General features: G+C 38.4%; 1 non-coding gene across 1 annotated transcript; it reads left to right on the top strand.

Moving 5' to 3' along the window:
- The first annotated feature begins 9,976 nt into the window (after positions 1 to 9,976).
- Positions 9,977 to 10,083, top strand: LOC132514205 (U6 spliceosomal RNA). The gene has a single exon (XR_009538692.1). It is a non-coding gene; the product is annotated as a U6 spliceosomal RNA (small nuclear RNA).
- Positions 10,084 to 12,762: the final 2,679 nt, after the last annotated feature.

Genomic DNA, 12,762 nt, shown 5'->3' on the forward strand with positions numbered 1-12,762 from the left:
TTCTTGGCAAGTACAGAATAACTTAATCATTTTAAAACACAAGTATCAAAATTAGTCACTGCGTAATAGGCAATATCGCTCCTCATTATTTGCAGATTGCACATATGTGAATTTGTTTCCCTGCTAAAATTTATTTGTAAATCATAACTCAAATTCAACTCATGCTGTGCATTTTCTGTCATTTGCGGACTTATGCAGTGAAGAAAAATTTGAGTCGCCAGTGTGCAGTTTCCCCGCTGAAGTCAAACAAGGCTGCACTTGGCTCTCTTATTTCAGCCCTCATACTGTAAACAAGTGTCCTTTGTTCAGTCTATTTGTTGCTACATTTTTTGTGGGTTTTGTTGGTGATTTTCCTGTTTCAAATGGCCCCCAAGCCTAGTGCTGAAGTGCTGTCAAGTGTTTCTAAGCTCAAAAAGGCTGTAATGTGACTTACAAAGAAAATACATGTGTTAGGTAAGCATCATTCAGGCATGAGTGCTGTTGGCTATGAGCCTAATGTTAATGAGTTAACAAAATGTGTTAAATAAGGTGTATTTAAAGAGAAACACAGGGCTTCCCTGGTGGCGCAGTGGTTGAGAGTCCGCCTGCCAATGCAGGGGACACAGGTTCGTGCCCCGGTCCGGGAGGATCCCACATGCCGCGGAGCGGCTGGGCCTGTGAGCCATGGCCGCTGGGCCTGCATGTCCGGAGCCTGTGCTCCGCGACAGGAGAGACTACAGCAGTGAGAGGCCCGTGTACCGCAAAAAAAAAAAAAAAAAAAAGAGGGAGAGAGAAACACACATAAAACAAGGTTATATATTGATAAATTGATGAAAATGTTATGACCAAAGGCTCACAGGAACCTAACCTTGCATTTCCCCTAGGAGCAATAGTTCGATACTATATAAAACATAACTACTGCAAATAACAAGAATCAATTGTATTTTAAATCCAGGTTCAGTTAGAACCGCCAAGAATTCAGCTACACAAATAAATTTAAAGTATCTTTCTATGCCAAGATCTCTGGGTCATAGGCCCTTGAACTTTTCCATAAAAGGAGTACCGAAATTAGGTTAATTTATTTTGATGAAGATAATTCCCTATTTTCAGAAATAAAAATATCTGCTATCAGCAAATGTATCTCTAACAAAGCTTAAAAAGCACATTTGAAAATTCTTACCTTTTTTTTCCATGGATAATATCTTTATTACATTGTCAGCTTATTTAAATACATTGATACATTGTCAAGCTAGTTCTGCCCCTTCGAATCAGATACAATGATGTTTCAATACTGCTTTAACCACCTCTTGGTGTCTCAGCTAAGAATGCTTGTCTCAGCTCTACCTAGAAATCTACCACAGGTACTTGCTGCTGCTGAGATTGCTTCAGGTATACAACAGACACTCTTGGTTGCTCAGTGTGTCCTTGGTTTGCCTTAGACTCCACTTCTGGTATGTGGTGGCTGGTAGTCCATCCCAGGTGTAAGCCATCCGTGACCCACCCCCACCCCCCCATTGAGCCAATGGCCGCCCCTCAGACCAGAGTGTCAGGCATCTCCAGCCGCCACTCAGTTCTCCTTAGTTACCTTATAACACAGCAACAGTGAACATGTGTGATTGTGTGATTAGGTTACCAAAATGATTGTTGCCAAGGTATATAACACCATAGAGTGAAAGAATTTTTTAAAAACTCAGGCATTGAAAAGATTTTTCTCTTTGTCTAGTTTCCTAAATGCATTTAAGATACTGTGTAAGCTAAATAAGGCCAAATGAAAACATAGCTAGGTGTGATTTTGTTGTGGTGGTGAGGTGTTTGGTTGTTGGTGGATATCAGTTGAAGCCAATTCTGTTTCTTAGAGTAGAAAATGTCTTAGGTATACTGTGTTGCTAAATAACAAAACCAATATTCTTTTGCTTTGAAACGATTTATTCTACCATCTCAATTTTTACAATACCAGATTTGCAATATATGGAAGTCTACAGTATGTTTGACAAGTGACTTGGGTTACAAGCAAACAAAGTAGAGTTCCATCTGTTTGCAGTTCAGGTGCAGTGATGCACCCTAAGTAAGAAGGGCTGTGAAAAGAACAACAGGACTACTTTGATCGTTCTATAGGCAAAGCACAGTAAGTGTTGATTAATGTGTGATTTATTGACAGATTATGAACCAGGGAGGCAAGAGGGTGGCCAGCTGGTCATTGCCTAATGTTTAAATTGTGGCATCTGAATGATTTTCACTTTCCTCCAGCACATTTCCTGTATTCTCATTTTAAGTCACTGCAGTAATAGATTTTCTACCAGTAACTTTCACTTACTCTTTAGCCATCGGAAGACCTGATATTTGGCACTAACTGTAGGTATTTTCCCATGTTTTTTCTTGGCTTTATTTCTTCTCATTATGCCTTTTAAATAATAAATGTAATTAGCGGTTCCATAAGGCTTAATATTTAAAGCATTTTCATAGTTGTTAAAAAGTCAGTCCTTACCGCATCCATGAAAGTTAGACCAGGTCTGTTCTGTTGTCTACCCCAGGTGCCTTCCTGTCAAAAATAAAAACTTTATAAACTCCTTTTAATGAAGGACCACGTTTTGTATATTCTCAACAGACCAGGGTGTAAGTCCCAAGGACTTAATCCAAGTTTAACAGTAACTGGGACATGTGCTAAGGTACTGTCGAACATATGCTATTTTGAACAAGGGATCACGTCTTATTTTATTAATCTTGTATATAATACATAACACATTTCCATACACACCTGGGCAATCAGAATAAAATTGATGACTATGAGTAAAGTAAATAAAATATAGTCCCTCCTGGATTCAAAGTGATCTAATTGAGGCAAATTACCTTATCCAGGATTTGCTTATAATAGAAAATGTAGCTCCTGAAAAGCTTAATGATACTGAATTGATTCCCCTTTGAACTAAATTACTTCTTTAGAGCACAAAATGGTCTTCCTGGAAGAGGTAATTTACCTTAAACATAGGAGCACTTTACTTCAAAGAAAGTACCAGTTTGCTCTGGAAACTCCATGCTTTAGTTGCCGACCCCCCTACACAAAGAATTGGCCATTGCAAACTACTTGTCTACTACTGTTTAGGTACTTCAAAATATAGCCAGTGTTTTCCTCCTTAAAGTGGCCGTATTGGAATGTTAACTCTCTGAGGACAGGGATCTGCTCTTAGTGGGAAACTTAGACTGTGATAATTAAATAGTATGCCTGGAAAAGGTTTGACATTTCATGAGGGGAAATTTCTTCATTGCTGTGACTCTCACACAAATGAGGTGAAAATTGCTGATAATCCTTTTTAGGTAAAGCCTGTTTGAGGGAATAGCCCACTCCTTCTAGCTGAATTCACCCTCTGACCCCTTGAAAACCAGCAATAGTCCAGAGCTAGATAATCCCTTCAGTCAGTCTTTTATCAAACAGTTCTTATAAATGCTAATGAAGAGCCTCCCTTGAGTTCCCATACTGTATTGTAGACTAACCCTCTGCTCCAAGTACTGTTTTAGGCGTGATGCCTTTTGTACAAACATTCTCTAATACTCTTATACAGGGGATGTACTATTTGGATTTTATTTTTCTTGCATTTCAATGTTGCCCTCCTGCATATTTTAATGAGCCATCCCTTAATCCTTTTTATTGCTGTGGTTGTTTTCGCTGTTGTTTTTGTTGAGAAATGGAATTAGCAGGGGCCAGATAGAGGAAGAGATTACCTATATTTATTTCCTTACCACTCAGTATCTACAAGCATTCTATTCCCATCTATGGTATTCATTGCAAACCTGTCCAGGTTAGGCCTTGGTTTTTGTCTTGCTATCATGTTTCTAAGCTGGCAAATCTTTGTTCTTCGTGGTCATCGTAATTTAAAAAAAAAAAACAAAAACCTGATATCAGCTCTGAATGTAGTGTCCGTCGATCTTTAACAAGGCTATTAAATAAAAATATTGTTAATATCTGAAACTATTCTGACATTATCCTATATTTTCAAGCCACCTGATATTGTTCAAGTGAGCTTTCTTCATTTTCTTGGTCACTAACAGACGAGTCACTAATAATCATTTTTTTGTCAGACCTTTACAACCTAGCGTTTACCACAATTCTGGTTTCTTTAGGTTTGCGGGTGTCAAGGCTTCTCTCCTTGTCCACTTCCCTACACACTCAAGAGACAGGTCTTCCTCACACAGCCCCCTCCAACTGCTCAGTGGGCTTCAGTTCAAAGAGCTGCATTTAATTTACAGATCAATGTGTTTCTGTAACAATGTGTTTCTCATTGTTTCAATGAGCCTGCACATTGTTAACTGTAATTTTTGCCGTGGTTAAATGCATGTTTTTATTTTGAGGGTGACGGTTTTGTAATTGTGTTAAACTACTGCCCACACTTACTCCTAAAAACAGAATTGACATTTTCTCCTTTTCAACCTCATAAATTTTCAAGAAAGCCTACTAGATAACAAAACCTGATTTCAACCTGATTTCATTGTACAGCAGGCACATCGCCTTCTCCACTGGATTGTATCCTTGAAATGGTAGAGCAATGCAAAAATCTACCACACACATGTTTAATTCATTGGCTGACCTTTAAAAACAGATTTTGTCATTAAACTAAAAATAACCCCAACCTTTAGATATATAGTGCAATAATATTTAGACCCATAATATCTCTACACAGGGGTCCATAGCTTAAAAGCATGATTTTAGGCTTAAATAAATGATCTTTCTCTTTTTGCTTCCAAGTTCCACTCTGCTTTTTGTCCATCTCTCACTCCTGGGAGGTGAGGCAAATTAACTCCTTAAAGGGCGCAGGAGATTCTAGGAGCAAGGAGCTATTTTTCCAAAACAACATTTATCGATTACAGATCTGAGTTATTAAACTGACTTTGCTGAGGTGGGAATTGTCACAAGTTGTTCCTATAACCCCTCCTTCTTCCACTCACTGCACTGCCCACCCCCCAGCACACACCAAGTCTCTAGACATTGTGCAACTTGTCTATCCTGTATTATACAGAGTCTAATTCTGGAACTGTGGCCTCCTTGAGAGGTGGGACTGGGTCAATTAAACTTGGTATCCCCAAAGCCTAGTACAATGCCTGGGACATGTGTGGACTCATCGAATAAATGTCTGGACAGGGATCAGTTAAATAATTAACTGAACGTTAAATTTTCCTGATGCTCTTACAGTTTTCTCCAATCTTAAAACTACAGTTAAGGGTGAACAGAGGGCAAAGCCTCATGATCACACTGACCTGAATTCCTTCAACTTTCATCCTGTCAAAACAGAAAAAGACATAATTCTCAGAACATTAAGAGGCACTGGTCCAGTTCATCCTATCTTTACTCTTCCATTACTATTGAATACACATGCATTAACGTTTCCATTAAATTATTTGTGAAATTCCAGACTTCCACTCAATGTACTATGGTCAATAGGTTAAAGAAATGTATTCACAATTGTTTATTGATACTGGCAGAAAAACAGAAATAAATAGGCATACTAAAATTTATAATCATGCCTTCTTTTATGGGCTCTACATTTATCTGACATTGTCAATAAATATCCTGCTACAGGTACAATAATATCCAGAGCTCATGAGAAAAAGACTTTTAAAACATCCTCATATCAACAGGAAATGACAGACACATGTAAGTGAAAACTAACTTTATTAGGAAAATAATTGCACCAAATTCCTATAATTGGATGGTTCTAAAAATTACCACAGTTTCAATTACTCAAGGATTGTGATAGAATTTCACCTCGTGAAAATGCGAGAACTTAACCAAATTATTTATTTCTTTTAAATGGTGTATAACATGAATAAAAGTATTACTGTTATTTAAATCTAATTTAAAAACATAATTTACATGATGAAAATTGCCCTACTTCTTAATCACTGTGGTAGAACTGTTTTAATAAAAGTTTCTTTTTATATATATAGTTTAGCGTTCCTATTAGAAAATGAATTCTTCTATCTCCAAATTACAAATTGGATCACACTTTTAACCTTTTCTCCGATCCTGAAGCTTGCCTGAGATGAAGTGAAGAGGGTGCCACCTGATAACACCATCGCCTTTGCTTTGCATTTCTGTCCCTTACGATTGTCAAACTTGTATTATGCTAGTCCCCGATTTAACACCATTACTACCCAGTGAGAGAGTACCAGAAGAAAGAGATAGAATTCAACGTGTTCCAGGCTGCTACCCTCCCCGTAACTTCCCATTCATCACAAGGCACCCAGCCTCCCTCAGCTTCTTCCTGCAAATGAAATTCCTTTCTCATCACCAAGGAGAAGCCAGGGCAGCATGAAAAAGATATGCAACCTCAGGGAAAAGAAAGGAAATATGCAAACTAAACAGTCTTTTTATAGATATCATTGGATCATATCAATTGTTAATACCGACCCCTGACAGGACGAAATTGCATGGATTAGCAGAATCGAAAATTACAGTTCTAAGAATCATTTTAGGTCATAGGATCAAATGTCTGGGCAGGTACCTTAGAGTCCACTTCCTCCTACCCATTCATTTTGCCAAAAAGGAAACTGAGACTCGGGGAAGATAAGTGACTTGCCCAAAGTTGCACACCCAGAAATGTCTCACCCTGAACTAGAACCCAAGTCTCTTAACTTCCAGCCCAGTACTTTTATCCACATCACCACCCTGGTTCTAATGAATAAAGCCGAGTGCTTCAGTGCAATCATTTCATCAGTGCCTTCATCATCACCTTCTTCAGCCCCCCAGAATTTCTTTTGCCTATCTGCTCCCTTTTCAATTCACATTTGCCTTTGAATGTATTTTATAATGTATAACCTTTATCCCTGGACTTCCCTGGTGGTGCAGTGGTTAAGAATCCGCCTGCCAATGCAGGGGCCACAGGTTCGAGCCCTGGTCCGGGGAGATTCCACATGCCGCGGAACAGCTAAGCCTGTGTGCCACAACTACTGAGCCTGCGCTCTAGAGCCCGCGAGCCACAACTACTGAGCCCGTGCGCAACAGCTATTGAAGCCTGTGTTCCGCAACGAGAAGCCACTGCAATGAGAAGCCTGCACACTGTAACAAAGAGTAGCCCCCACTCGCCACAACTAGAGAAAGCCCACGCACAGCAATGAAGACCCAACAAATCAAAAATAAATAAATAAATAAATTTATTTATTTAAAAAAAACCCTTTATCCTTAAAACTTTTATTACTTTTTTTTCTGTAACTACCACCAATCTAAATTTTGCCAGCCTTACAGTCCCTGTTCCCACATGTCACAGTCACCTGACCTATATCAGGCCAGATTGTTTGCCCCACAGGACTGAAAGAGCTCTTAAAATTCAATGCCTACTGTCAAAATTCATAGTGACCTCTCCAAGGATATTGCTAAAAGAAATGAAAGATGATGCAGCAATTTAGTTAATTAAAAATACACTTGTAATGAGTTTGAAAGAAAAGTAAGCATTTTCAGACACCAGCATGGTAAAATATAGATGCTACTGGACTATATGCAAAACTATTTAATCTTATAAATATGTCATTTTAATTCCAGCTAATGGATATGGACACTTTAAAAAAATGTAACGGAACTGCATGGTAATTGATAAACTGTGCCTCACCAAAGTAGGGCACTGCATATAGAATTCTAGGCACTGTCTTGATTTTTACATATTACGTTAATGAGTATATAAAAGGCCTATCTAGGTTTTCATTTAGATGTTTTATTTAGGATAGAAAATTATATTATGTGTGTAATAAACTGCTGTTGAATTATAATTACAAATATATCATCACGATATGAAGTTTTAAAAAGTCATATCGTGCTTCCCTGGTGGCGCAGTGGTTGAGAGTCCGCCTGCCGATACAAGGGACACAGGTTCGTGCCCCGGTCCGGGAGGATCCCACATGCCGCGGAGAGGCTGGGCCCGTGAGCCATGGCCACTGAGCCTGCGTATCCGGGGCCTGTGCTCCGCAACGGGAGAGGCCCGTGTACCGCTAAAAAAAAAAAAAAAGTCATATCAATAAGATAATGTAAACAGAATAGTAACAATAAATAATACAGCAATGAGAAATAGCAATTGCCCTGAACTGTGTATTATAACAAAGCCAAATGACAGGGACTTCCTTGGTGACACAGTGGTTAAGAATCCACCTGCCAATGCAGGGGACATGGGTTCGAGCCCTGGTCCGGGAAGATCCCACATGCCACAGAGCAACTAAGCCCATGTGCCACATCTACTAGGCCTGCGCTCTAGAGCCCATGAGCCACAACCACTGAGCCCGCATGCCACAACTACTGAAGCCTGCACACCATGATGAAGAGTAGCCCACACTTGCCACAACTAGAGAAAGCCCGCACGCAGCAACGAAGACCCAATGCAGTCATAAGTAAATAAATAAATAAATAAATTTATTTTTTAAAAAATCCTAAATGACTATATAACACTTAGATGGTTAAATTTCTCCCTTTTTCTGCTTCTTTCTCCTCTATTTCTCTTCCCTCTTTCCTATCCCCTATATTTAGCTATAATATTCACTTTTTAGTGTATTTGCCAATCTCACACCCCCATTTCCTGCAATCCCCCAGCAGGGGTGGACCCTAGCTGCTATATATGTACCATGTACTCGATACTGCATCACCCTCTGAGCCCAAGATGACTGGACATGTGGAAACCTTCAACCTAATCTGTGCTGATTTTTCTTCTGGGCCCTCCCCTAAGCCATAGCTGATCAGATGAGGGTGAATATTTACCTCCAGTGTGCCAACCAGATTCTTCTCCTAGGAATATGGACTTGTGATGCAAAGATGTGGGTCAGCCTCTGCTATTTGGATAAACCAAGAATATTAGAAATTCAGAAGCTGTAAGGAGGCCATGCTTTTGTATTTGCTGATATTATGAAAGTTGATCTGGAAAAGAGGTGCTAAAAAAAGAGAAGCTTCCCAGTTTCTTGACAGTCAGTTTCCAGCTACCCCTGAGACGGAAACTACCTTTTCTACCATGGGTTTCCTTGAGACACCGTGTTTCTTATAAAAAGTTCCCCTTTTTCACTTAAGCTAATTTTAGTGGGCTTCTGTGACCTACAACCAAATACACTGTAACTAAGATCCTTTTTCTCTTTTCCTTTTTCTTCCCCTTTTTTTTTGAGGGGGGCAAACATGCAAACTACACACACACATACATACACTTACATATTCACACACATACACACCTATTTAAATTATAAGCCAAGAATTCTAGAACTCTATATGCTGGGTGACTTTGAGTCCCTATCCTTTGCCACTTTATCTTTATTCATTGCATCAGCTAGAATGTTTCTTAGGGATCTATAAAAACAACAAGAAATAAATGTTGGGGATCACCTGTCCCAAAAGGATTGCAATACATTATATTATTTCCCCTCTCCTCACTAGCCTCTCAATAAGGAATCATACTTCCTAACTCAGTCTTACTGATATTTCTGATTATTCACAGAGCATATGTACTTATTGAAATGAATAGTATCCAGTTCCAATGTGAGGACAGAATAGATACCTTGAAGCTGCCTGTTCTATGAGCAGGAACGTTGTCATCCATCTTGATGCTAGCAACATATAGACAAAGTATCTTATGAATGAACTATATGTTTCCCTTTTTATTCAGTTACAAAATTACAAAGATTGGAAGTGATATTCTGTGTTACAATTCACATGGCATGTGGACTTGGTAGGGTTGATTTTTTTGTTTTTACTATCTTGAAAATTGACTGATAAATGATCAAATCAATATGTTGCTCAGTTATCAAAGGTAGGTAAAGTACAGGGTAACTATGCTGTCATCTGTGAGTGCTATTGTTGGTTTTTCTAGTACAGTAGATTTAACTTTTGCTGCATCCAACCATGTAAAATTTGAGGATACTCACATAATATCATCTCAGAAGACAATTACCTTAATATCCTGGAAAAAAATAAAGGTTTTACCAAGAAATGCTAAATAATATCAATTTTGACTTTAAGAATATAGGGCTCTAAAGGAGAGGGGTCGTGCTCGCTTCAGCAACACATATACTAAAATTGGAATGATACAGAGAAGATTAGCATGGTCCCTGTACAAGGGTGACATGCAAATTTGTGAAGCATTCCATATTTCTGAGATTGGGATTGACACATATACACTATTGATACTACATATAAAATAGATAACTAATGAGAGCCTACTGTATAGCTCAGGGAACTCTACTCAGTGCTCTGTGGTGACCTAAACGGGAAGGAAATCCAAAAAAGAGGGGATATATGCATACATATAGCTGATTCATTTTGCTGTACAGTAGAAACTAACACAACATAAAACAACTATACTCCAATAAAAATTAATTTAAAAAAATAACATGTATCTTAACATATAAATACTTTGATATGACTATACTAGGAGACATAATGAAGGGGTCAGATGTCTACTGTGGCTAAACTCTAGAAAGACATCAAAATTAAACAATGTGAGGAAAATTTGCTAAGTGTCAAATTATTTGTAAAGATAATGAGTGTAACATAAACCCTAAAAAAGGAAAAGATCAATTCATTCAACAAATCATTATTGCACCAAGCATTGTGCTCAACTCTGGGGTTGCACCTGAAATGATCAATAATAATTACATTGGCAGAGAGGAAGATGAATAGCATTCCTAACAGTGTGAACAACAGAAACAAAGGTACAAACAAGGGGATATGTGGAGCATATTTTAGGGACATTAATTAGATTCACTTGTTTTTATAGGGGAATTAGAAAAGTTGTTTACGTTTAGAAAAGGTATAGAAGGCCTTGGAAACCAGGCTAAGGAATTTGGACTTCACCTTTGAGGGCAGTGACAAGCCACTTGAATGGCAATGGCAAGCCAAATTGTGAGCAAGAAAGACATACTATCACAGAGTTTTAAGAAAATAAATCTGGTAGTGAAGGCATACTTTCAGGGTGTAGATGAAATTGAGACTCAAGATAGATTATTTAGGGAATCATTGAAATAGTCTAAGTGTCAGATGATAAAGGCTGGATTAGGAAGTTAGCAGCAGATAGAAATAAGGAGAGGAAAATTTGAAAGGCCTGAATTTGAGAGCTATGATTGGATGTGAAAGAAAAGAAAGGAGAGAGTCAAAGGTTACAGTGAGTTTAAGGCCTAGGTGGCTCAAAAAAATTACTGAGTCAAGACAGGAATCTAGTTTTAAGGAAATTTATGAGTTTAGTGTTAGGCATGTTGAACTGGAGACAATATGGGGCCATCCAAATGGAATTATCAGACGGATTATTTAATGGTGAAAATGATAAGGCTGAGAATATAAATTCTGAATCATATACATAAAGTATCAACTATTGTAGAGTCTGATCCCCATGCTAGGAGACATTGGGGGAAATGAAGAAAGTTAACATAGCTCTGCCCTCAAGAGTTTATAATTCCAGTAGTATACTAAATGCTAAGCTATGCTGTACAGTATTATAAGAGGTTAGAGAAGAGAGAAATAAATGTGGGGCAAGACAATCACTGAAGGCTTCTTAAAAGAGGTGGTACTTATGTCTGAACTAAAGAAGAGCCTGTATGACTTGTAGAATTTCTCAGCATATTGGTGAGGTTAACAATAATGATAAGTATTTTATGATTTAATTTTGATAAATTAAAGAATAATGATAATCTCTTCCCAGCCAAGAAAATGAGTCTTTCTTCATAAACTTAGACCCTGAAGATGTTTGAAAACTAAAAGAACGTGACAAGGAACTTAATGAACATTAGGCACCAGGCTGAACTACTTGATAGCACTTTTTCTATCCCTTTCCTACCTGGTTTACATTACCTCATTTCTCAGAAAGCTCTTGGGACATCACTACAGAAAAACACTTAATTCTCTTAGCTTGTGATGCAGGATCAGGAAAAAAAAAAAAGTGTTACCTTAAAGGGTGAAATAAGTGACTGGAAAATAAAATACAATTCTAGCAAACATTTTAGAGTGTTTACTCCTCAGAGTACTAGGCTGGGTTGAAAGGAGGAAGCGTAGAGGCATATAAACATGACATATCCCCTGCCCTCAAAGGGGCTTGTGGTCTGGTAGAGATAATCATTTATACAAAAGACAAAGTATATAGGATCAGAAGGAAGGCAAAGGCAGCTTTGAAAGATGTGAACCGAAATCCCTATGATATGGTGTGGAAGGGTCACTTGTGAACACTGTTCCAGTGACAGAGTTCAGCCAGTACTAATTGGCATGCCATGTAAAATTGCAATGGGCTTATCAGTTAAAGAAAATGATTTACAAGCTGTACTCTGCGTTTTGAACTCAAGCATTTATTTCTAAATCAAGTGCAGTTTGAAGACAAATGTAAATGAAGAGCTTCTTTTATTTTAAAACTTAATTTGGGGTGATGTCATTATACAAAGCATCAGAAATAGTCTTGAAAATAAAGAAAAAAATTCTTCATAACTCACATTTTACAACTCTAATATTTCAAGCAAAGAGTTGGATGAAAGTAAGAAAGAAAGCGAAATTCAGTAGCTTTTTGGCTGGAAAAGTTTGGCACTCTTCCATGACTTGCTTGCTGCAAGAGCCAGAATTTGATTCAGGGAGCTGAAAGCTTCTCCATGCTGCTCCTGTGGCCCAGAGATTCTGGCTTTGGACAGCACCATCTGGACCAGTGTGAACGACAAAGTCAAACCTCCCACGTGCATTTGACTGACTGGGCAAATCAACTTCAGAGCAAGGGCACAGGCTGCCTCTCAGGCTCCATCAGCTTTCTTCCTTGGTGGTGTGGATAGCTCCAAGGTGCCACTGCCATCATGAAGAGAGTA

Source organism: Lagenorhynchus albirostris, chromosome X (genome assembly GCF_949774975.1).
Source record: "Lagenorhynchus albirostris chromosome X, mLagAlb1.1, whole genome shotgun sequence".
NCBI classification, from domain to species: domain Eukaryota; kingdom Metazoa; phylum Chordata; class Mammalia; order Artiodactyla; family Delphinidae; genus Lagenorhynchus; species Lagenorhynchus albirostris.